The sequence below is a fragment of the Platichthys flesus genome, chromosome 8, assembly GCF_949316205.1.
Source record: "Platichthys flesus chromosome 8, fPlaFle2.1, whole genome shotgun sequence".
Taxonomy (NCBI): domain Eukaryota; kingdom Metazoa; phylum Chordata; class Actinopteri; order Pleuronectiformes; family Pleuronectidae; genus Platichthys; species Platichthys flesus.
Window position 1 is genome coordinate 24,859,275 of NC_084952.1, and position 27,948 is coordinate 24,887,222.

The following is a 27,948-nucleotide window of genomic DNA, read 5'->3' on the forward strand; positions in this document are numbered from 1 at the left end:
TATCGGTCTTTAGGACTAAGTTTGATAAAAACTCAGGGAATTCCTTTAAAAATTCAGTATAAGCCCTGGGAGCACGGTAAACTACGGCAAATATGATTGGCTGTTGGTGGTTCCTGGATTGGCGTGGAAGACTAAGAACCAGACATTCAAATGACTTGTAGCTGAGTTTAGGTTTAGGATTAATTGATAGACTGGAGTTAAAAATAGCAGCAACTCCACCTCCTCGCCCAATTTCTCTAGGAACCTGTGAATTGATATGACTGGGGGGAGTAGATTCATTTAGACTGACATAATCATCAGGATGCAGCCACGTCTCAGTGAGGGACAATAAATCTATGTTGTAATCAGAGACTATTTCATTAACTAAAAGAGCCTTTTTTTCCAGTGATCTAATGTTTAAAAGACCACATTTAAAAGTCTGGGTTTCCTGTATTGTTTCAGAGGTTGTTTTAATTTGTATTAAATTTTTGTGTGGAGTTCTCGCTCTATTATTGTTTAATTTCAATAATTTAATCGGACGGTGAACAGACACAATCTCTATGGGGTTTTGTGACTGATCCAGAGGGAGCGCAGAGAAGTGTTTAGCACTGCAGCTCTGCTTCCTGGTCCCAACTATGGGTTGTCATGTTACCACCAGAAGATACAATCTCCGTGCTGGATCTTAGAGGGAGACTTTAGCTGGCTTCATCTTGGCTCAAAGGCCACGCTTTTACGACCCATTGTGTGTGGATCCCACCACATGGTTAGTTCTGTAGGGACTCTTGCCCAACAGACATGTGTTGATGAACTGTAGACCATGAGCTTAGGTAATTAAAATAGAGCCCCAAGATTAAAACAAACCAACCGACCAAAAGAAAAGTGTGCTACTCATAACCCTACATAAACAGTGCTTGGCACAGCCAGGATAACAGTGGAACCATCAAGAACTCAGCTTTATAAAACATCATTGGGAGCCAACACCAAGGCCATCGCACAAGTCACCTTCAAAAGTGTTGCATATGCAAAGATAATGCACTGTCCCCACAGCTGTTCTGCATAGGCCTAGGCCTGAACCCCCTCAGCATCTGGCTGAGGGGGTTGCATGATATATATGAGTCGGTAAAACAAAATGTTGTTGACTAATGCCTCCAGCTATCACAGATTTGTCACCTGTAACTGCTTCAGGTTGTTGTTCTTTGAGTTACCCATTGGTTTCCCAGCAGCAGGTTATTTTGCTTCATCCTGGAGGGTGGATAGAAAAACATGGTCTTCCATAAAGTCGAGATTAGTTTCTACATTATAAATATCTGATGTTGGATGTCTTCTAAATAAAAAATGGCACCCGTGGATGCCGGTGTCAACAGAAGACTTACACAACCTGACTGTGTAAAGCAAACCATCACAACTTGGTTACTTGTGAATTTGTCAAAGTTATAATAACCATCTTTAAGAGTAATGCAGTTATAATATACGAGAGACACTTTTCAGTGTGCGTTGGTGGAAGTATGCTCCATAGACTCACTGCATAACAATTATCCCACACAAAAACATGTATGATCACAGTAAATTGGATGACATTGCCCACAGGGACACAACTAATCCTCAGCATTTCCATTTATCAGCTGTGGGCAGAAGCTGCTCTCGGTGGATCACGGCCCATCACGTCTAACAGTGTTTGAAAAGCTGTCGACCTGTTTCCCAACAAAACAAATCCCTCTCACACGCTGGCTCTCTCGCCATTAATAGCATCTTTTAAGGCCCTGGGCCAGTGGGTAATGCCTCCAAAACATATTCAATTTTATCATAATTAAGAATAGATTATCTATCCAGCTAAACACAATTCATCATTATCATCATTCCGACCTTTTAGGGGTTTAAACAATCTGAGCCTGAGATCCATAACTCCTTGCGACACCACATAATTTGTTTACAGCCACATCTATTTGGTATACCATCCTTCAATCAATAGTAGTAAATCTAAACTCCATTTTGCTGCACATTTTTTCCTCTCTGGAGAAAAGAAACACTTTCTTTGGAATGCAGCAACACAGGCCTCAGGAATTGCACGCATATTTCTCTGAAGCTCATGGTCTCACAAGTTGGAATTTGATTATATCAGATTGTTAATTGTAAACAGAGTGGAGTATAGTAGGGCAGTCCATTGGGCACTGATGGATTAAGATAAGAGAAGTGATGGTGTCATAACATGGAGATAATCAACTGATTCATTAAGATAAGAGGGGGAATGATAGCTAGAAGGGATCTTTTCACAGCACTTTCCCACAGCTTGTTCACCATCTCGCTCATTAAAAGGAAATGAAACTGCAATCTGTTCTATCTGTTTGGTGTTTCAGTATTAAACCTACTGGATGTTGACAGACTGTCATCAAGCTGCCAAACATCCAGTGGATCTAGGTACAGAAAGCTGGCAGCTGCCAACCCAGAGAGCAGCACAGAGCCAAGTAGACTTCCACTGGATTACAAGTGTTGGATCTGCTTTCAACATGCTTCCCTTATAATGAGGAACTTTACTGCAAAATGAGCAAATATTACATATAACTTGGTACCTTATTTTTGTGTATTTCTGAATTGAGCCTGCTTGCATGCATCTCCCACCATCGCTGCATCAAACATGAATGCTTCATTCTCAGCTAATTTTAGTGATCAGATTTAGTCTTGTCTGCAGTACTTAGAGCAGTTCTGTTATCAAACTGTCTACTGTAATACGATGTGTTAAAAAGAAGACCTGGTTCATCATCAATGATGAAAAACTGAGGTCTTCATTAAGGATTCACTGTGATAGAAATAAAAACCTACCTGAAGATCAGTTCTCAACTTCTTGCCATCTGCAGGTCAGTATTCTGACTTTTCATTCTAAGCTGACTGGTAAAATGTAACTCACTTGTTTTGAATAAAACTTTAGGATTGTCTGTGTGTTCTGCAAAAGAGCAAAAACAGAATATCCTGCAGCCCTGAGAGCATTTTATAAGACCCATTATTAAGGAGCTTTCTGTAAAACTGTTGATAGGACACCTCAAAACTACAAAATAAGAAAATTATTTGTTTAGATGTGCTGTAACAATGCATCATCCCAGTGGGCCAAGTTGGAATGGGGGAATGTGAATGGCCCATTGGAGGGGGACCAAGGATTGGTTATATGGTCCCTCCAAAGAAGATATCAGAAGTATTTATACCTGTCATGATTTTCTCATGTGTTCTTCTTTTGAAGTAGTCATGATTTATCTGTTTTGTTCTTTTGTTATGTATGTTTTGGATTTGTATTGCTGTTCTTTGCCTCTCGAGTTATATTATGTATTTTTCTGTTCTTTTTCTGTTATTCCCTTTTCGATTTTGGTTACTAACCCTTCTGTCTTATTTCAGTGCACTGTATTTCCTGTCTTTCTCTGTTTTCCCTCCCTCGCCACTTGTAACTCTTTAACTCATGTATTAAAACAGTGTGATCGGCCTTTCTGTGTCCCAAACCTTTACCTCTCATAAAAGGACATTTGCTTTTCCTTGAATGGAAAATTAGCCTTTGGGTTCTCACATTTCTCTAGGCGTAATGATATCTGATTTCCATGGCCACATTCAAACAGTGTCATAGAGTGGTATTAGATATCACATTGTTTATTTGGGGTTAGAGAAAACATTTTCATTGCACATTGTTACAGTACTTTTTGTGGCACATGTCAAACTGAGAGTCAAAGTTCAATCCTTGGCTGAGTCATTAACATCTGAAAACTGTCTCATGCCTGTGTGAAATGCTTGTGAATGTCAGATGTTGGAATGTTTGAGAAAACAGCTGGAAACAGATCTCCTATAGCTGATGTACAGAAGGTGTGTGTTGGGTGGGGGTTGGGGATTCTGATGATATGCAACCATCCACACAGCAGAGGATAAAGCATTCAACGAGCATGTGCTGTGGTGCTACATAATGTTGAAATTAACCCTGCTGCCAGAGAAGTTTCTTAGCTGCACAGTGAGAAAGGATTTTGGGGCCAACTTTAAGCCTTATCTCCTGTTTTATATTGTTTAAATTTAGTTTATTTCAATAAATGGACCGTATACTGGAGCTTGTATGTTTGGAATGTTAGAATGTGACTGTTAAGGGCCCGGCCTACTTGCTTGTCGAGTAATGTTTATCTGATGATTTTTTTTACTGAATTTCCTGAGATTAACAAACCAGCAACACATATCTCCAGGTGTGTGGATGTAGAAACACAGCTTGTAGACACATTTCTTGAAGAGAGATCAAGTAATATAAAGCCCTGGGGATGCTGTAAAAGCAGGCTTTTCACACGGCCTCAAAGTATGGCCACTTAGACCAGGTATAAAAAATGTTTTTCCTTTAAGCAAAACACAATTTGTCATCTTTAGGGCTGTTGGCAGGTGTATTTTTCCTCTTTAAACAAAGTCAGGATAGTATGTTCCCAGTTGTTAGTGCTGAGCCCCAAACTAAACATAAACATTTCAGAAAGATATTGGTCTTCCAATGTACGTCTTAATGAGATGAGCTTTGCAAAAGCGTTGAGCTATTTGTTTGTATTTGTATTTCATGGTGATCCTGTATTTTGTATGTGATGTCTAGATGTACTGTAAATACCACCATCAAACATCGGTATTCAATTATATGAGCAGTGTAAGTGGTTATTTTATCTTGCTGAAGTTAAAATCCGAAGCCGCTCTTCATCTGCTGTTTGTTTGACACTGCGTACTGTACATTACATGGTGTGTGTCTGAGCCACGATGATGGAGATAATGAGGAGCCAGATGATGGATGGATGCAGGAATGGATGGATGGATTGATTGATGATGAAGGTATGTGAACCAACTGTGTGTATCCTTTGAAAGCTAATAATACCAAAATCAATATGTGCCACAAGGCTCATACCAGGTGTTAGAGAAGAGACGGATAACTCTAGGAGGATGCATGTGGAGCCAGATCTTTGTCTTCCTCAATCCCCTTCCATTCCTCCATCTCGTCTCAGCGTTTGGACTGCTGTTGTTAGTATTTACCCAGACGGTGCTCTGGCTGAGCTCCGCAGCCATCTAATTGCCTGTCACATGAAAAGCTTTGTCTTTTGTCACTGCGGATCAAGTGCAGATCGATATTGCCAGCAGATAGTGAGACGTGTGTGTATGTGTGTGTGTGTGTTATTTTTTGCGTGTGTGTGAGAGGGTGACAAATGAGTTTGAATACCTGCGAGGAAAGGGAAGCTTTGAAGGATGCAACGGCATTAGTGTCATCTTGTTTCCTGGCGTGCACAGGAGAGAGGGCTTATGCGCACAAGCGAGTCAACACAGAATACCCTGACATACACAGTCTAGCATAAACACGGCGTGACACACTGTCTTGCAGCGCTGCCAATGGCAGGGTTAAAAAGTGGGTGGACTCTAGCTGGAAAACCTCATTAAGTTTTAATTCCTTTCTGTATCCTATTTCTATAATGGGGAATTGATTTTTACTTAGCGCACTGGACCAGAAATAATTCTATTTCAAATCATTTTACTCTCCTCTATTTGTCTTTGTGTGGGTAGGGTGGCGTGTGTGTGTATGTGTGTGTGTGTGTGTGTGTCTTCGTTTTCCCACATTTAGCACAGATGCTGATGTTTTCTGTTAATCCCTTTGAAGCAAGAGAAAGTATGTCTTCTTTTTTTTTAGCACATACACACCATTTGCTTTAATGGATGCACACTTGCAAAAGCTTCGATGGAGTATACAGAACCTTAATACCTTCTGTATTAAAACGTATCAGCTGGTTCTTTGAAGAATGACAACATGTCATTATTGAGTATTACCAGCATGTAATTTTCTTCACAAGATGATATCAAGGTAATTCCAAGCAATTCAAACTTTCCAAAATGAAGGTCTTTACATAGTGTTGTCAGAGAACATAAAACCTCTGCGTTGTTGTTTTGGGGCGAGTTGGTTTTCTCTGTTGCTCAGCTTGTGTGTGTTGCCTCCTCCACTGCCTCACTTTTGGGGGAAAGCTAGCAGGTGAGCCCACATATTGCATGTCACAGATACAACAATCAGCCTTATGTGTGCGTTACAAAAATCCTTTCACTAGCCGCTTGTCAGATGCTTTGCTGTCACGATTAATTGTTCACGACAGCCTTGCTTTCTAGCATCCTACATTGTCGTAGAATAGCAACATAACATTACTAGCTTACTTTACAGATCGGTCAAGAGGGCATGCAAAAGGTCAAGTTGACATTGACTGCCCTTTGTTTTCTATCACATTCCACAGACATGCAAATTGGGGTTAGGTTAATTGGGGACTGGATAAGCGGTATAAATAATGGATGGATGGATTACATATACTGGCCATGCTTACCAAATAGATATTTATAGCACTCAAAGCACATTGCAAGACATTTTATTGCCATTCACAAACATTCATGCAGTGCATCTTAGCAACTGCACTTTTTCTACGAGGTGCAAATTGGGGTTCAGTATCTTGCCCAAGGACACTTGCAGATGGGGAAGACTGAGTCCGAACCATTGGAAGGATGACCGCTCTGCCCCCTAGACACAGCTGTTCGTGTGGCAATTCCCAGGTTAGTCAAAGCAAATTAGAGCAGATGGTGAAATTATTGCACACCGTATCTGTTGCAAACATCCTTTCATCAATTTTCCATAATGTGCTTTTTCCTTGTGTGCTCAGCGCACTATAAGTGACATAGTATCGACAATGCTTACCGTATATGTATTAAAGTGGCACTGCTTACGGGTATGATGAAGAGGATCACTGACACAATCAATCTTGATGGAGTTAAGGAGGCTTCCAGCTCCTCATCAGACATTTACTCTATGTGGGTGTGAAACTCTCCACAGGCTGCAGCTCCGACCCAGGAGTCTTCACTTGGTTCAGTTACTAAGACGACTAATAGGCCGCTATTCTAGCACATCATATTATGATCGATTGGGATTCATACTGTGCTGTTATATCAAATTCACAGTGATGATGATCCTCAATTCCAAGTGAAGAATAGCTGCTTTGTTTTATTTCTCCTTTGACATTCAAAACATCCCTGGTTATTGTTATAGTATATCCTGAAATCATTTTCTTCTCGGTGCTGCAGATTCTTAGCCTGGATGCCAGACGAACTTAGCCCCGCCCACAACATTTTAGGTCGGGAAGTTCGGTCTGGAGTCGCTCCGTTGAGGAGAAATTATGCCCGACCGGGCCAATCAGATTGTCAGGGCGGGCTTTATACGATGATGGACAGATGATCAACGGTAACGTAATCAACCACGTCATCAGAGTGCCCTTGGGTTGAATTCGATTTCAACAAACATGCCTGCCGCTGGAGAGCTCAGATGTGTAGATGCTGCCATTGAGTCTGTTTTAGAAGACATAGACAGCGCATTCATTTTGAAAGAGGAACCGAGAACGTGGAGGTGACGCCAAAGCACCGCGCTAATCCCTATCGTGCCGGCGCTTGGCTGTTCACACTGGACACTGAAGCGACGCTGAACCGCTGGGCAGCGCTATTAAGCAACAGCGTCCCAACATGTGTCCTCCTTGGCGTTGTCTTTATACAACATGTTCCGAGGATCATACAACTCACTGTACTTCTCCACTTCAATTATTAATTTAATGTCATCCATGTTGAAGAACTTCGCTGTTTCCTCCGTTAAATGTCGGGTGTCGGGGGTAAATTACGTATTCTCCACTCAAGCCTATGTAGAGAATATGTAGTCCCCCCTCTCTCTCTCTTTTTATCTGTATCACTGCTTGTGTGGCTGTAGTGCAAGGCTATTCAACTTCAGTAGCAAGTGGGCCAGATCAGAAAATCACGGTGGGAATATTTATCAATTAATGGCTAAAAATGAAAAACAGTAATGTATATTGCCAGAGGTAAACAGACACACACGCATCTCTTTTCTTTCACTTTATAGTCAGTAACAGACTGTCATTCCATTCCAAAACACAGGAAGGCTATCAAGCTTTAATACAGAAGTGCAAAAGTTACACAAAGAGTGTTTTTCTGACATATCCACAAATGTAGAAAACAATTTTAAAATAGTATAATAGTATTCAGATATAATATTATCAATAAATGAGCCTGTTGAGGAAACAAAAACAATTCCAAGCAGAAATTAGGTAGTTACAGCAGGTCCATATCCCAAAATGCATAATGTGAATTGAACATCTTGAAACAGTATCCATCACAATAATAGTAAATAAGTCTTCAACAACATTTCCTAGCAGAAATAAGGTGCTTTGCAGGTTCATATCCATGAACACAAACAGCCAGATGAATCTGGTAAAATAGGATCCACCATATTAACAAAAAATTGGCCGACTCATAAACAAGCCAAAAATAAGGTGCGTATAGCAGGTTCATGTCCATTTGTTAAAGGTAAGAACTAAAACTCCAGTCAAACCAAAATGGAGCCTCCATAACAAAGATTTGTAGTCCGTGCATTTACAGCTGGATAGCATCACATGCCTCAGAGTATTTTAATAATACACAACTAGCTTAACTTATCAGAACTCTGATGTTTCAAACCTGTTTAACTCAGTGAGAGAAATTACATTGCCTTGATTTGGCAATTTCAACATAGTTTGGCTCATAAGTAGCAAGGGCAACCCTGAGACACTCTTGTAGCTTTTCATTGGTCATTGAGCAACGTGCCCTTGTTTTAATTGCATTCATGTGAGAAAAGCTAGACTCACATGTGTGGGTGGATCCAAACATTGTTAGTATTAGCAGCGCCACTTTCCTGATTGTGGGGTACTGGTATTGGCTAACATGGTTACACCAAAAGTTCACTGCACTCTCAGACAGCAAGTGCTGCTTTAAAGCAAATGAGGACTGGACATCAACCATTTCCATCTGAAGGATGCTCTCATCGATGCAAGACATTACCTCTTTTGCTTTTACACAGAAGTCTGCCTCAGGTTTGATGGAGAATGGGTCACGAGCAAACTGCAGTACCTCAATAGGAATACTGAAGCCCTGGAATCTCTCAGTGAAGTTATCAGTCAGTTTTCTCATAAAGTTTGTCATTACTGGAGTTATGTGTGCCCCAGGTGCTGCATTCATGAATGCACGGAGTTGTGAGAAGTGCAGCAACCTTTCTGACATTAGGTCTGTAGTGAAAATCGTTAACTTTGTTTTGAAGGCGCACAGCCTCTCAACCAAATCAGCGACAGACTTTTCCCGCCTTTGAACTTCCAGATTCAAAGTGTTCAAGTGTCCAAAAATGTCACACAGAAAATGGACTTCAGCCATAAATTGTTCATCCAACATGCGCTCCAAGAAGTGTGCTGCCCGTTTGTGTTTACACGTGCGAAGGAAAGACAAAATCTCCTGGCGGAGTTCACAGAAACGAGCCAAAACCTTTCCTTTGCTGAGCCACCTGACATCACTATGAACCAGCAAGTCAGTGTGATCTGCAGATGCGTCAGCAAGCAACATACGGAAGAGGCGATGTTGAAGACTGGAGGTTGAGCAGATGAAATTCACAGTGTTCATTACAGTGTCCATGGTGTTTTTCAGATCGCCGCTGAGCTTTGCGCACAGTACCGCTTGATGAATGATGCAGTGTAAAAACTGCATATGCGGGGCCACGGCTGCCAACCTGGCCACCAGCCCTTTCACTTTACCGGTCATAGCCGGAGCTCCATTCACAACCAACAAGCAGACTTTTTGTAAATCCAGTTCATGCTCATGAAAAAACGTGAAAATCTTTTGGAAGATCACTTCACCTGTAGTGTGTCCCTCCAGTGGAACGAGCCCCAGTAGTTCCTCCCGAAAGCGCACTCCGTCATAAAACCTCACATACATGCACAGCTGGGCCACGTCGGTACAGTCAGTCGATTCATCCACAGCGATAGACATGAACACTGCTTTTCGCGATATCTGTTGCCAGTAGCTCCAGGTGCCGGAGAGTTGATGTGTCCGAGAGAGGCACTTTTTTAATGGCTGAAGTGACGCTTTCCTTCACTTTTTCGTCAACAACCATCTCATCAATAACTGCAAGCATGCAGTCTTTAACAGTCTCCGACTCGGTAAAGGGCCTCTTCTGCCTGGTTAGTGTCCAGGCTACGCGTAGAGATGCTATCATGGCTCTCTCTTGCTCCATGCAAAAGCGACTAAGGGCACACTGACCTCGTTGAAAAGATGCTAACAGTCCGTTTACTTTTTTTAAAATGAGCCATGACTCGACTTGTAGTGCCTCTTCACATTGTATTCTTTCATCACAGCAATGGATTCGCTGCACAATAAACACATTGGCTTCTTGCCCATTACGGTGGGCAAAGTAAATAAATACTTTTCTGTCCATTTACTTTGGAATTGGCGGTTTTCACCTTCAACTTTACGCCGCTTCAGCTTTGAGAGAGACATTTCGCTGCTTCTTGGTAGCGTTAGCTAGCGCATGTGTTTCAGTGGGCAGCCAGACCAGAGCCATAGTAAGTAGAGGGTTGCGGCAACCAATTCAGGTGCGTAACATTAAGACGTAACACAGTCTATGGACGTAACCATACAGGTTCGGTTGAGGCAACCGTGGACCTCAATGGCTCTGGGTTAGACGTTTCAAAGTAAGAGGCGTCCGTTATTTTTTTTTTTCTTTTTTTTTTTTTACCAAGCTACACACTAATAATACATTTTATTTCACAGCGCCTTTCATGTCACTCAAGGACGCTTTACAATTTAAAACAGGAGCAAACAAATACCAAAACAATTAAAATTAAAAGTGCAAGTAAAAACAGCATGGCAACTACAGTGAGAATGCAATCCTGAAAAGGTGGGTTTTGAGAGAGGATTTGAACTGAGGGAAGGAGTCAATGTTTCGGATGTCAGGTGGGAGTGAGTTCCAGAGTTTGGGAGCAGAGCGGCTGAAAGCTCTGCTCCCCATGGTGGTAAGCCGGGCAGAGGGGACAGTTAGATGGATGGAAGAGGAGGATCTGAGGGAGCGGGTGGAGGTGGCAGTGTGAAGGAGGTCAGACAGGTAAGGAGGGGCAAAGTTGTGGATGGCTTTAAAAGTATGAAGAAGAATTTTAAAGTTGATACGGAAGTGAATTGGAAGCCAGTGGAGTTGCTGTAGGATGGGGGTGATGTGGTGGAAAGAGGGGGTGAGGGAGATGATACGGGCAGCTGAGTTCTGGACCAGTTGGAGCTTATGGAGGGATTTCTGGGGGAGACCAAAGAGGAGAGAATTACAGTAGTCGATACGGGAGGTGACAAGGCTATGTACAAGAATAGAGGTGGTATGTGGTGTGAGGGAGGGACGGAGGCGATTTATGTTACGGAGATGGAAGAAGGCGGTGCGGGTGGTGATGTTGATATGAGATTTGAAGGAGAGTGAGCCGTCGACGATGACACCCAGACTCTTTACCTGGAGGGAGGGGGAAACTATGGAGCTGTCAATTGAGAGGGAAAAACTGTCAACTTTGAGTAGAGTGGATTTAGTACCGACTAAAAGGATTTCGGTTTTATCACTGTTAAGTTTAAGGAAGTTTGAGGTGAAGTGCAGAAAGGCAATCTGTCAAGGATGAGGGAGGAAGAATGGAGTTGGGCTTGGTGGAGAGGTAGAGCTGGGTGTCATCCGCAGGTAGTCCTGGTTTGCAGGTAGTCTTGCGGGCCGTAGTTAAATTCAAATGGGCTGCATCCGGCCCTGGGGCCGCTAGCTGAATAGGCCTGCTGTAGTGGATTGGCAGAGGGGGACATTTAATAATGTCATTGGTCAAATTAAAACTCCAGGACAACAGAAGGGGACTTCAAAGTATGGGATGCATATTTGATCATTTATATCATATAAAATATGTTATCAATATCGTTTAAAATCGTTTTTCAGTGTGTTTCCTGGTGCGATACGCTCGCGTCAAGCGCAAAAAAATAGACTCGACGCCGAAACGATCGCTGCACGGCTTTGTGCCGGTCACACCGGAGGCTGAAGCACCGGTGTAACATGGGAGTGGTTGGGAGCCAGCTGTTATTTAAGGCTTGGCGCTGCGCTGAAGCGTCCGGTGTGAACCCGGCGTTAGTAAATAACTCACAATACGTTGCTTAGCATACGTCACATACTACGTTGCTCTGATTGGTTGTAGATCTATCCAATTGAGCGAAGAGGAATTTTATTTCCTGGTCAGTTGAAACAGGCCCCATAATCACAGCCCAATGGAGCGGTCTTAGACTCACATTCTGACTAGAATTGTGAGTCTGACAACGTCAGGCTAGAAGATTCTGCTTTCTCAACTTAACTTTCTCTCTCCCTCGCAAACCTATTTGTCTTGTATTTCCCTCACCTGCTCTACCAGCCTCTCTTGCTCCATCTCCCACGAAACCAGACGCTCTTATTACAGCTGAACTCCTCCAAGGCCTCTATATTTTCCTCCCCCTGCTTTCACCTTGCCCTGATCTGCTCCCACAGAATTCTCTCTGCCGCCCAATTTTACCAACCTGGGTTTCTCAGTTCCACCTTTGGTGCAGAGATCCTTCTCTTGGGATCCCGAAGCAATAATACAGCGACAGAGGCAAAGGCAATAATCAGATCTAATGCACTCGCTGATCTGACTTCCCTAACCCCCCTTATTCCTTAATTTATTAAAGATGGGAAATAAGACTGGATTGAGGAATTGAATGTGTGTGTGGCTCCCGAGATGCTTTCAGGAGATATATTGTTTATTGCTTTGGGTTTTTACCTGGCATCTGGCCCACAATCTGTTTTCTAAAAAAGTAGCACTTTGAGGATATTTTTGATAGGACATATAGCTTTTGACTTAGCTATTGATTTCATTAGGTAAATTTACCATCTGCATGGGCAGCTGTTTTATGCCTTATTCCAGGATGTCTGAAAAATAATAATGATAGTGATAATAATAATCAGCATTTTAATGTTAAAATATGAATTAAAAGCCTTGACTCAAGGACTTGAACTGACTATTTGCAATGGAGTGATGTTTAAAAAAGATGAAGTGAAAGAAATTCTATTCTAACTGTGGCTTCTATGTATTGTTACGCTGTTAAACGTTTTTTTTGTAGTTTTTCCTTACTCTTGCTGAGGGTTAAGGACAGAGGATGCCACACAATGTTAAAGCCCTATGAGGCAAATTGTGATTTGTGAATATGGGCTATACAAATAAAATGTTATGATTGATGAGCTTAACTGAAAGCTTATGGTGGAAGAAAAATACTTTATATATTTCAAACTATAGTAAATACACCGTCATCTTGTACATATACATACTTTTTAAATTAATCTTGATATATCGGGACATCCATTTCCTTCTCAACGCCTTTCCTATAAAGCATGAAGGTGTTTTGCCTCCGTAATGACCAAGATTTACTGGAGATGCATCAAGCTGCATCTAAATGTGTCTACAAGGACTTCACTATTCACTTGAGCTGTTAGTCATTACAGCAGTTTCTCTGTAATGGCGATGAAATGTCTGCATTTCCACTAAGGCACTGAATATTAAATTCTCAATAATGAATGGGAAATGCAGTCTTACAGCTAGGAGCGCGATAAAACACAAATACTGTTTTATCGCGTGATACTTTGACCACAAGCACAAAAAAATCATACAGTATTCACTGGAATTTTTCATCGCTGATTTTTATAGTTGCAATGAAAATTAAAGTCCAAATGAAATCAAAGGCAGTTTTTCATTTTTGTGGCTCAAACACATTCTGTTGTGTTTGTATTAATTGTTTATTTTTTGCTGATAGGAAGAAAAAAGGTTTTCATTGTTGCACTGCATAGAACAGAAGGCAAAATGATTAAATTTGTGCAGTAGCTAAATGTCATGGGAAGACGCTGTTGTTAGTGGTACAGGGGCGTAAGTAGCCCGGCAGCATCAAACAGGTACAAAGTGACATTTTCAGTCTGTTAATATGCTGTTTAATGTGTTGCAGCTGAGCGGCTAATTAGCGGTCTAGCCTGCAAACTGGCTTTCTTCGAGCTCTTGTCCCTGGTGAATATTTGTTGGAGGCTCGTTCAATGAGCCAAGGTGCGAAATAATATATGACTTCATGTTTGTAAGTTAAACAGGATTGAGACACTAACAGCAGTGGCTCAGGTGTATATACACTGCTTCATACAATAGGTCTCCATGAAGACAGACGCCCTGCTACCTTTCAATTAATGTGAAACTTACAGGAAACCTTCATGAAAAGAGAAAAAAAAATTAAACATATAAATGTCTGCTTACCGCATGTAAGCTGTAGCAGATAATAGTAATAATGTCAGTTGGGCTTTAAAGTGGTCACAGGATTATTGACATTCATATTATTACCATTACTTAAAGCAAATGCAATAACTGTGCTAAAAAAAAGGTCCTCCTCCAGGGAAACTTCCCTCTCAGCCTGTCTTCACAGTGATGGATGGTGATCAGTCAGACTTTTTGTAGCAGCCGTGATCCATTGCTAAACAAATCTGCACAAATTGAGAGATGAGTGAGACCAGAAACAAAATGGAAAGAGAGAACTGGTGTATCATTAATCCCATCAGTATTTCAACAACTGATGCTACCTCTCTGGTCACCAGCCAATACTCCTCATAGTTTGCTGGCCCCAGTTTCAACAGAGATGCATTGCAGCTTTGCTTCTCCACAAGGCAGTTTGGCTAAACAGCATGTGCCAGATTCAATTAGACATTGACAAGTAGGATCTCTATATTTTGTTTTGTTGGCTTGGTTGTCATTATCTTAAACTTTGTCAAAAAGCACAATAAATTCAATAAACAGCTAAGATCATATGGTACATGTTCAAAGAGATTGCTGGGGTCTTTACCTCTGCTGCACAAAGAACATGGCATTTATGTAGAACAGGGTTGTGTCAGACTATAGTTCTTCGAAATTGTTAATCATTTCCAGTATTTCTCCTTTATTTTACCACTAACACACAATTGCATTCCGTTCCATTATGAGTAATGATTACATGCTTGACTGAGATACAAATTCATCACCATTGTAATATCACTAAAATACAACTACACTGTTATTTGTCAGGAGTGAAACAGAATCCGGGAGAACATGTTAGAATTTTCTAAATACAGGAAATAAGGAAATTGAACCTCTTCACATGATGAGACAATTTGTGTCCAATACATTTTCAGATTCAGAAAATTCACTCATGTAAACATATGCAATTATACAATAGACACACTCTCTTATTATAATATCTTTGTAAAAGAGTGTGTACATGTTGGACTCTTGACCATGCATCTGCAGATACCTGAAGAAGACAAAACACAATCAGCATATTTGTTGAAGTCAACAACTAACAAAGGTGGTACCTTAAAAGTTCACCAAATCAAATCAAATTCAAACACAACACCTAAAAGTTGGATTTAAATAATGCAAATTGTGACAAGACTTAGGATTTAGTAAATGTAGTGGTTCCAATTTTCTACGTGACTTCTTCTCACTGGAAGAAATGAGTGAATTTGAAATGCCAGTGCCAGTTAGTCCCACATCCCCAGAAACCATCTGCCAATTTAGAAAGGCCAAATGTGCACAAAGTTAATCAAAGTGCACACACAGGTCAGACACACTCAAGCACATTCCAGAGAAAAATGGCCAAACAGTGGAGCATTTAACAAGCATTCATTTCTCCTACTGACAAGTGCAGAAGCTGTGGTAATGAGGTTTTTTCCCGTCATCACAGGATTACCCAGCATCACCAGAACCACATATTTTACACACATAGCAATAGAATCACCCAGTCAGTATCGGGGAATTTAAGTATGTTATGAGCTATGGATTCCCCTTGGTGAAAGAACAGGTTAACTGTAATGCATATTTAAATTTTCTGAATGATAATAACTGGTCATTGTGCAGAATAGCATGGCGGGACTTTGACTTCACCAAGCTGCTGTTGGAAATTGTTGGCTCATTGGTCAGTCCCCAGTTTGAATTACACACATACCACTCAGAGCCTGGCAACTTAACCTTGTGAATAATTGCTGGGGACTGAGGACATGCCCTCAAACCCTGGCTGATTACTCCTGTAGCAAATCCCACAACTCCACAGGAGCATAAATACAACTGAGCACATGACTGCACAAGAAGCACAGTGCAGGATAGGATTGCTGAAGGAATGCTGGCTGTCTGTCTCGGTCTGGGGAGGCAATCCTCAATACCAGCCTGACAAGGTTAGCATGCTCCCCAGCCATTATACTGCAGAGATTAAATGGATATTTAGAACAAAAAGAAAAATGCAATTTTGTCTAGGTATGCTAAATTTTGTAAGTGTGCAGTGTGTTGCATAGCCCTGCCGTTAAGAAGGGATGAGGGGTGTCCTACCTCTGGGCTGTGCACGGCCTGTGAGGCAGTAGGCCTTGGAAGGAAATTAGATGGAGGGATGGATGGATGGATGGATAGAAGATATCCTTTTTATGTTCTATAATAGAACAGCGTGGTCTGCCGTATGCTGTTACGTGTCATTGCTGACAAGCAACATGGCAAATGTCGAGAAAATAAAAGTGGATATGTGGAATGTTGTGTTTTCTCAGCGATACCGACAGTTGTTTTTGTTAAGTCAGACAAGATGGTATGATTTATTTTATTGGTTAAGCATGGATTGCAGGGATTTGGCCTCACTAATAGTCTACAGAGATCTTGAGACAGTACGATGTGTGTTGTAGGGCCCAAGAGGGATGGTATTAAAATTGAAATGTTCCTTTGATAAGAAAAATACTTCTTAATGTCATCCTCTTCATAGCAGTACTGCATTAGTATGGGAGATTTCATGTGCATCTAATATGTACATAATGAATGTTCTCCTCTTGCTTCGCCATTATATCTTCAGAAAGTACCCTTGGTCCACAGAAACCCCAGGTTTAACAAAGGGAGTTAGAGTTTGATGTTCTACGACACAACATGGGTTAGGGTTGAGGTGAGTTAGAGGGGGAAAGAGAGAGAGACAGGTGTGTTTTCTGTAGATGGTTACTAAAGCAAAGTGTAACAATTTAGCAGTGTAATGTATGTGCAGTTCATACTATTTGTCAGTAAATTATGCATAAACTTTCATGACAAAAGCCAAGTTCCCAAGTCACGTTGACTTCAACCCTGGAGCAGAACACAAGTCTCACCTGTGTCTCCTCACATATCTAGACGGTGAATCAGGCAAGGTCCACAATATGCATAGCGGAAAATACATGGTTCTGCATTGTCAGTTGACAGTTAATATGGGTTATGATTTATTATTACATACCATTGTGTATATATATACCTTTTTGATATGTATATTTTGTACAGCACATTTCATACATTTTCTCGCAACTTTAAAGTTATAATCCAAAATTCTAGGCTAGTTTAGAATGTATTTAGGTGATGGGTCTGTTGATGGAATTGGACTACATAGAGAGCAGCAGCCCTATCTACCATCTCTCCACTCGTATTTGTGAACATTAAAAACAGGAACTACTAGAGGGGCACTCTGTAGAGCAGATACTGGATCTTCACCAAGTCCAAACAGTCCACATAAATTAGAGTAACACTTATTGACTGTTGAAAAAAGCCATATTCTCCTGTGAAAGCATACTTAAATCTGCTAGATCAGAAGTTTTATTTGGAGCCCCACCAAATTGCATAAACTTTTTGATCTCAGTCTTAAAATATATATTATAATACCTGGTTTTGTGCATTTGTCCTGATCTACACCAATATTTAATAGTTTTTTCTTTAACCCATGACCCCTCCTGCTACCAAGTTTCATGGAAATCCCTATTTGTATGCAAAGATTTGAATAAACTTGCCACGTCATTGGTAGTTAATGATGAACTTAGCTTTCTGCTGTCAAAGTAGCATTGTATACACTCCCCACAAACACAACAACATGTGGCTCAAGACAGCTGGAATTGCCTTCTGGTAAACTGCAAGAATATTTGCTAAGCAAAGCTCAACTTTGATTAACTGAGTTTAGTTGCAGCATAATCAGTCACAAATGGTGGCTTATAAATGTGCATGTTTTTATTTACTTAATAACTCTTTGTCATAATTCAAAGTCGCTGCTTAATAGTGTGTGCTTGTTGAAGTGAAGCAGAACGCCTATCAAGTCCCTGATTCAATTTCCACCGCCACAACAGAGGGATGGCTTTGGCTGTGGCTCATGCCTCTCAGAGTCTCTGCCTTAATCACAGCTCTCAGCTCCCAGATACCCCCAGAAGCCTGTCAGTGTGGGGCACTGGGGGAGGCGGCACTGGGATTAGATGGATGACACAGGTGACTCCTCACACTTTTGCTCTTCATCTGCCAAAGAAAATAAGAACAAAAAACTGGTGTGTAATTCCACTCCTCAGGGCCATGACAATGTAAGCACAGGCTAAGTTTGATTAATCACATTTCAAGCCTATGTATATATATATATATATGTGTGTGTAGTATATATATGGGTGTGTATGGTCATTGACAGGCAATCACTCTTTCTTGAATGTGTACGGAATGAAACCACCTGCAATATGTGCCTGCATCGCTGCTGTTTGCACTTTACCTAAATATTTATTCCACCATGTTTGTCTGACACATTCATCATGAGTCCTAAACACCTCAAACTTTACACAGACATTACATACGCATACATCCCACACACAGACGCAAGTAGCTGTTAGTCAAAGTGTGAAACTCACTCTAAGTCCTTATGTTGCAGTTCTTTTTAATGATCCACATTTCAAATGAGTGCAGATACCAATATGTGATATTGGTGTAAATATGAGTCAGACAAACAAAACTGACATGACAAGCACAGGAAGATGAGGAGCGAAAAACACGTTCTGTTCAATCAATCAATCAATCAAATTTTATTTGTTTAGCCCATATTCACAAATTACAATTCATCTCATAGGGCTTTAACAGGGTGTGACATCCTCTGTCCTTAACCCTCAGCAAGAGTAAGGAAAAACTACTAAAAACCCTTTTAACAGGGTAAAAATACGTAGAAACCTCAGAGAGAGCCACATGTGAGGGATCCCTCTCCCAGGACGGACAGAAGTGCAATAGATGCACTTTTGCAGAATAATGGAACTCGAGGCAGGCAGTGATTATTGAACGTGATTCATTACAAAGGGAATGAAGGTAGATGTGGTAAGTCAGGGTGGTGGAGTGCAATGCAGGCCGTTGGAATTTCGCATGTTGATTGAAGTGGCAAGGCCGAGACCGGCTGGAGGCAGGTGAGGAGTGGACCGCTGAGGTGAACTGAACGCAGAAGAATGGAAGGTCGAGCCGGGATATAAATACTGCAAGAGCTTTTTTTATTGTGAATGGTTGGTGTGTTGAGCAGGGAGATCCGCGTCACTCCGCCCACATAAAGACAGGACACAAAAGAAATACCAGAGAGGGGTGAGACTGTGGAAACACTAGGGAGAAGGGACAGCTGTAACCAAGACTACAACCCCATCAGCTTCAGATAAAAACATCTGTATGACTGATCTACAACAACACAGTAAATTAAGTACCATATCATTATGTAACAGCACTGAGGTCCTCGTCACAGGACTCTGAGGTCCCTCAGAGGACCTCAGGACCTCTGAGTTAGCTGTCAGCTATTGGAGGATAGGTAACAGCACATATTGACTGTTTTAAATGGACAGATACATTGATAACGGTTGATAGCTAATCTCTTGTGAACAACATTGCTCAGTAAGTAACACAGAAGTGGACAGTGTGGCTCAATCCCATTTCACCCTTTCTCTCTACCCCTTGATTTCAAGGGTTATCTTGCCCCTTGAAACAGAGTTGTGGTTAAAATGTTCTCCTACTAATTGGGACAGCCCTTCAAGAAGCTGTTACATCAGTTTGAACTCATCGTAGATAAATGTAAGAATGAATGCTCATCCATCAGTTTTTGTCTTTATGGAACAATCCATCACATTTTATTTGTATAACCCATAGTAACAAATCACAATTTGCCTCATAGGGCTTAACAAGGTGCAACGTCATGTGCTTCTAAGTAATTATCAGGGTCCAGGTGCCTTCTAAACCTGTGAGGCCATTCAGAATTATAATGCAGGACACAGGGACATAGACAGAAGTTGTATGATATTTATTGTTAAACTTTTAAAATGAGTTGGAGCTGGTTGACAGGCTGAATGAATCCAGGAATCTGTTTCCAGGGAGCAGGGTGGGCAGAGGTTCAGACAGCTCAAAATCCTGAGAGCAGAGCAGGCAGACAAACCAACAGCTCTGTTCTCAGTCCAAACCATGGCTGGCTTGATGTGGCAGGTATGGCAGGAGTGAGTGATGATCCTCAGGCACAGGCAAGCAAGGTATTAGCAGGGCTGAGAACAGGCAGACCGAAAGCTGCAGAAAGGCAGAGAGCATCTGCAGCATTACTACTGTGGCTGACTGAGTCTGGTGGGATGAAACTGTGTTAAAGTACTGCAGAAGGATTGTTGGATCTCAGTTGTGCAGGTGAGTTGGTGGGAAAAAACAAGGGAAGGGTAACCAACAGGAAAATGATTACGAATTGTAATATGTATTACAAATTTAATTGTAAGAAAAAGAAAAGCCAGCAGCCATGTTTTATAGATTATCTATGATACATACAGAATAAGTCACAAGCCGGAACACAGTAGAGGCTTGAAGCCCAAACACTAATTCCCTTATTTTGTCAAATATCTCAAAATGAAAATATGCACTTTTGCTGTATTTGACTGTGGGGTTACAGTAAGACAGAGCGAACAGAGTGGCAGACAGACATGGAGGCCAACACAAGAGCTCACATGGAGACAACAGGGAGACTCACTGATCAATTATTCAGCTCAGCACTCGGCTTTCCTGGAAGGGGCCCTGTGCAGCCCGGGCTGTCAAGTTTGGTGGAGGGAGATACCACAGCATGAACCACACCACAACCAACCACCACCAGGAGGATTCCATCACAAAGCAACCACAGCGTAAACCACACACACTGTTATTGTTCTGACTTTGTGAACTAACGTGTCAGCATTCGATCCTTGACCTCATTACAGAAAGTGGGGTAGTCCCAGCTAAACAACATTAATTATCTCCCCCTGTGATCAAACAGTTAATTAAGCCAACTGTCTGTTTATTTCTATTTATTTTCCTACTGCATTTGCTTTCCCCTTGGTCATTAACTTGACAAAAGATACATTTTCCAATTAAATCATCCTATCCTGTTGCAATTAAATATGCCCATAGAGGATGTTAAATGATTTAGTTCACCTTTGTTTTTTTATGTTCTATTTCTCTAAATTGCTAAACACTCACTCATGCATTTTTAAAGCGTTTTATTTTTTATGGACATCATGCAGTGCTGAATTCCAAAGCAGAAGCTGGGTGGGTTGCTTTGTCCCTGCTCAGTGGCTTGTTGTTAAACCTAATTTAAAGACCACAGCCCCACACATCCCTCCCCATCCCTTATTTAGCCTAGATTTGGAACAAGAAGAACTGGATCGTAAGTGTTCTTTCTGGGCTGAAAGATCCAGGATGCAGCCAGCCATCCGACCCATACAAGTCTTTAACTAAATTGATTAAACTTTAAAATGGGAGCAGCTCAGAATAAGAGATGTCTTGACTTTTCCTGCTTCTTGTGCGGATGTGAGCTGCTGCATTTGAATAAGCTGCAGTCTACTATCGATTTTTGCGCCAGGCAAGAGAAAGTGCAGTAATCCAGTCTGCGTGAGGCGGAGGCATGCATAAGCTTCTCTGCATTCGACAGGGCAAGCTGCGGTCTGACCCTTGCAGTGTCTTTAGAGCTGATAAAAGGCAGTTTTAGTCAAGATGGGGAAGCGTGCAGAGAGGTTCAGGTCAGAGAGGTAAATCACTCTGAGTTCTTTACCTGCTGATTATAACTGAGGCATAACGATTTCACCAGTGACATAATTTATTCTGGGCCTGATATATGAGGAAAAGGCAATGTGCTCATGTGCACTGCGGTTTTTACTAGGTTTTATTTCATTGTGCAATAAGAAAAGTGAAGTGCAGTACATCTTTAGGGCACAATGTGTTGCATCTGAACCTGAACACAGCTTAATAGAAGCAGTGCCTCGGATTCTGTTTGTTTTGAGCTAAAACAGATCACATATTTGATTGTTGAAACTTTTTAACCTTTGACCTATACAGCTTCAACCAGCCTAGGGGTCATTGTTGCGCCTGGGTATGATGAGAGTAGATGTTGATGTTCAGAGATGGTTTCTGGTGTCCACCCAGCCATTTACTAACTCCAATGACCTTTGACCTCTTCCCAGGGTGAGAGTGTACATTGAGCGTCTTGCTCAGACTTGCTTTCTCCAATATCTGTCACCTGCAATGTCATTATGATGTCATACAGCACTCTTCACTGACTGATGTTTAGATTAGGAAAAGAACATGGTTTGGGTTAAAATAAGTATATCTTTAAGGGACCTTAAAACTGAGACTTGAAAATGGCTTTAAATTTGCCCACGTATATACCATTTACCATGATATGTATTAGTCTATAACAAAGGAAAGGGAAATATCCAAATATTAAAATTTCACAAAATATTTTTTTTCTTGATCATTAAAGAAAAAAAAATTGTTCTTGTACCATCTGAGAGAATCTAGAGTAAACAGATCTGTTGTTCAAATTCCGCTCCGTAAACATTGTTTGCACCCTCACAAAAAGTCTGTCTGTTAAATGCATGTGTGTGTTTGTGCGTGTGTGTGTGTGCGTGACAGGGTGCATACAAACATGTGGGACCCCTACTGGGAGAAAGGATCTGGGTCAGTGTGTTGTCTGTGGTTAAGGCAGCGAAACTGGGAAGGCCACTGTCTCCCAACACAAGTCACCGCCCAGTGGGCCGTCCACCGCCTGGGGTTGTACACACTGACACAGTGGGGGGGGAGTTGGTAGGGATAGGGAGCGCCTCTGGGTGCATGCTGTGTAACAAAGATGGGACACAGAGCAGAAATCACACTGACACACACCATGTTGTGTAGTGAGCATGGTTGACTGAACGCACACACCACATGCAACCACTCACACCACAACAGGAAACAGAACAAATAAATAAATAAACCAACGAATTCCCACATCTTTTCTTACCATCCTTCCCTACATGGTAGCCTCATTTTTCGCCCAACGGAGTTTGCCTGAGTCTGTGTGGGTTTTCTCTGTGTTTCTTCAGCTTCGTCCCACTGTCGGAACACTAAGACTGCATATTGGGGTAGGGAAAATTGACTGTAGAGCGGATGGCTGTTTGTTTCTGTATGTTTCCCCTGCAATACACCGGCGACCTGTCCAGGGTGAACCACGCTCTCACCCAATCTAACCGACCTCACAGAATAATAGTGGATGGATTACCTGGATTCCAAATGTAAATATATACTGTATCTTCAGTTCTTTCTGGATTTTATTTCCTTTATTTCCTTTCATTTGATAATACATTTATAAATATTGGTTATGGTATCACATTAAGCAAATATTGAATATTTGTTAAAAAAAGGAGACGTTTGCTTTTTATTTTAATTATTAAACCACTTGATCAGCTGACCTGTTTCTTTGTAAAATTTAAAATTATCCTGCATAAACTCAATTTGCATTTGGATCTTGATATCCCACAGTATGCAAGCAGCTGCAGAAGAGGCCTGGTCACCCTTTTCATGTAGAATATGAAAAAGCAATTCATGTGAAGTACAAGTAAAGTATAGGACCTAGAACTGGGTGGATACAATATGCTCATTGCTAATCCACCGGTGTTTGAAAAACAAAGAATCTTAAAATCAATCCTATATTTCTTGATGACCTCTCCCACTTGTACCAACAAAGGGCTTTGCTGCTGCACTCTCACTGAGCTGCGTCTCACTGACATCTCATTGACTCCCACATAGAGACCAACACTGAGGATGAGAAGAAAGAGTCTCCAGATCTACATAACAGGAAAAAAAAAGGTTCTGTTTTCTTAATAGATCTAGTTTTTTAAAGGCTACGACTTACAGAGCTTGATTGTTAAAACTTAAAGCCGAATTGAAGATGACACCAAGACATTATGGGAGATGCCAAAGTAAATTGATTAAACCACAGGAGGAATTTGTGTGAAGAGGAGTAGGGGTTAAAGTGGGGCTTGGAAGGTTCGGAACCCTACGATCCGGTTTGTAGCTGTGCAGCTGGAGGAATTGACTCACCTCCAAATAACCCCCATATTGATTTGTACTACGAGCTCTGGTGGACCATTCCTTCTTCTTTGAGGACAGGCGATCGAGGCTGTGCTGGAGCTGAGGCTCTCAGGTTTACTGCTCTTTGTGGAGCATAACATGGGCTATCATCAAAGGTCTAGCATACAAACAATTAAAAGTTAGACTATATGGCAGAACAGTTTGAGGACTCAGTAGGTCCGGACCATTGAGACAGACCAAGCAAACAGCTCATTCGAAACAGGCATGTTTAAAATGTGCAGTGCTCTAGTTCAAAGACATTTCAAATTATGAATTAACTAGACAACGTTAAAAACAAATCAAATACAAATCAACTGTCAGATTAAAAAGAAAATCTTACAAGAATGACACTACTTATGCAAGGTTTAAATTCCTCCCAGTTTATCAAATGTCATTTGCTGAGCAGTCATTACCCTTGAGAAATAATTTGTCATCTTCCTCTTTTGTCTTCTCCTCCATCTTTCTCCATCTTTAAAAGTGGATTTATCATACATTAACATTATTGATGCACTTTCTTACTGGGAAATATACTCATCCCAAATTTTGAGGACCCTTTATGCTTCTCTGCCTCACACAGCACTCACTAGGAGGCTTCAACGGAAACGCTGCTCATTCATGAATGGATGTCAGAGGCGAGGTTCATTCTGGACAGGTCGGCGTATTGCAGGGCAACACAACAAACTTTCAACAAGAAGAGGAAGCCAGAAGAATCAGGGAAAACCCACACAAACACTCGGAGAAACTCCAATGCTAAGGCCGCTACTATACTGGGATTTGAATCATGAACCTTTTTGCTGTGAGGAGACAGTGCTGGCCATTGTGCCACTGTGCCACCTTTGTAAATGAATAAACAGGAAATAAATCTTGGAATTAGTCAGCAAAAGTACCTTTCAATGTGTTCAAGACCATATTGCCTGAGTTGAGCTAACAGCTAACTTTTTTTTACATGTTTCACTTGGCCAGTACAGAGAGTTATCTTTGCACTCTCCTAGAGAAATGCTATTTCCTTCTACACTGCACAGTTTTGCTGTTTAGTTAGAAATTACAAAGAAGTTCTTGAATAAAACTGAACAGATCCCGATTTGTCCTTTGATTCTCATTTCAAATCAATTTCAAGGACTGCATTATAATACATAAGTAACATCTAAAAAATCTGGCACTTCTTGTCTCAAAAATATGCAGAAAAATGTGTCAACTCATCCAGTTTTATTATTGTAATTTCTTCTATCTACCAGGAGGTCTTTAAAGAATATGGCGACGCCTGCGAGCTAGTTCTGGCAGGCAACTCGAGCTGCGCTGCGCCAATCACGTGACATACATCACGTGACATACATCATGTGACATACCTCAATCTCCACAACCATCTATAATACACACCCACCTTATCAGGTGGTCTATTTAACCAGAGAGACATTTCCCATCAACCCCTCTTGCTCGCACTGCTGCTGCAGTATTGCTACCTGTTGCTTCAGCGTCTCAGCCGTTGACCAAGTGACCGTTGTTCCTCCGTGGGTCGTTGTCTCTCTCAATCCGTGATTCCTCCTCCGAAAAAGTTCGCTTTATTTCCGAAATTTCGGCTCGGTCCTTCAAGATTCACTACGTGTGAATCAGACGTCAAGCGTCTGCACCATGACTCCCGCGGGCCTCTCAGCGCGCACCACATCCTGGAGGAGCTGCGCACCCGAAGCGTTTAATTCATCCGGTCTGAGCCACGAGTTAGTTTCAACTACTTCTTGACTGAAGGCGGTTCCACGAGGCCGAACAAACGCTGCTGGCAGCGTCACTGACAGCAGCTTCGCTGACGGATTCTTCTCGGGACATCTCTGCTCTACCAACTTCTCCCTCACCGCGGGATGTTGTCCCTCGGAGGCAGAGGAAGCGCGACTGGATCCGCTGGGGCTTTCATCCGGTCTCCTCTGCTGAATGAAGTCTGCACTGAACGTTATGAATGAAACAATTCAGTCTCGAATCACACGCCATCTTCCCTGCACGTGATGTAAACAACGGTACCGGCTCGTGCTATAGTACTTCCTGGTACGTCACTCCAGCAGGATTATGGGAGTTGTAGTCCAATCTCCAGCCATGGGTTTGAAGCTCCTGTCTCCTGACAACAGTACCTTTCCCAAAGGTATCAAATGCTGCAGGTAAAATGTTTTGTTATTCCGGAAACATTCAATTATATAATATAATATATATGTGGGTAGAGTGGTCTTCCTCCCACCAAAGGTTGGGGTTCAATCTTGTGCAAGATACTGAACCCTCAAATCGGCCCTCATAGATGTTGAATGCAATAATTGTAAATAACTTGTATATATGAGGTTCTTATGACTTCTGGCATGCGATGATTTCGCAACGGACGTGCCATGTGCTATATTTGTCCCATTGCACATGCCCAAGTTTCAGGGATAGGAAGGGAGCGAGATGGCTCACTCCTCAGCTACTTCCATCAGCACCTCCGGTAAAACAAAGTTTATTACAGCTGCGCGAATAACACGCGCTATGAGGTGACTAACGAATGATCGAATATTAAATTCGCGGGCAACTATTTTGTCTTCGGATTGTCGACTACAATCTGGTGCACTTTCAGGAAGTAAATATGTCATAATCTACTGTTGGTGGTCATAATCTATTTGTGGTGTGAGAAACAGTTCATAGACACACTGAGCAGTACCCGGGTTTTCCTTTCCGCAGATTAACGTCTTGGCGATGTCCATCTCGGGAAACCTTCTTTCAAAATTTCTGAACATCTTTCATTGGATGTGAGAGAGTGGTGGTTTACTGTTGTGTCAAGACACCACAACACTTCTGTGCGCAGCATTGTCGTAAGGCCTGCATGATTATGGCCAAAATCATAATTACGATTATTTAGATCAATATTAATATCATGATTATTAATACATTTAAGGAACAACATATTTTTTTATAGCGTTTTTATGTTTAAATGCACAAGAACACTGCTTTCACTTCCATGTTGTGCTACATTCCAGCTAATGTACACATCTTTCATTAGGTCATGGGCAATCGACTCTCCTGTCGGTTCTTATGGGAAAAAATGACGTCTGTAAGCATCGACTCTTCATTGCAAATTACAATCGATGCAGTGAATTGTCAGAGACATGTACGGCTCCATTGTTGTGCTTGATCATTGCTCACAGTATTTATGGGACACTTGTCTTTGGCCAAATGAAATGCGATCGCATCCGTTATTCCAGTGTGTCTTCGGGAAGGGGATGGATACGCTATATGTTGACGTTGGACATAGACGGAGATTCACGGAGGTAATGTTAGCTTTGGCCTTGATGCACTTGTTGTACTTTGGTTTGTGGGTTGTTTTTTTCAGGTGGTTAAACAAGGTAGTTGTATTGCTATGCGGCGCAAACACAACTCTAAACGCACTCTGGCATGATTTATTCTTGGTTATCATCACTTGCCCTAAATTCCAAAACTACCAAACAACGGATGATGATCCTTTTCGAAGGACTAGCTCCTCGCCTTCTGCTCCTGATAATTGATTTACCTTTCACACGACACCGTGACTGGCTACTCTCTGTCTCTACTCTTCTAAGAAATACCGGAACTGGCTGCAGACAAAACGTTTGTTCTGGTTACCCCTGCATGGTGCGTGTATGACAACTCCCATCTTGTTCTCCCTCTGGTGGTTAGCGAATGTTAGTAGAAAAAGCGCTTGATTGGATATGTAGCAAATCTCGCATTTTAAATGTCAATATCGCTGACGATCATGCAATTCGATTAATTGTGCAGCCCTAGTTGTTGTGGCTCCCATTGTCACTCTGAGGTCTGTAGAAGTTAAAGCAGAGGGAAAAAATAAATTGTTGCATTTCAGGTGGTTTGCTGGACTTAGAGTGTTAAATTCTGGGGT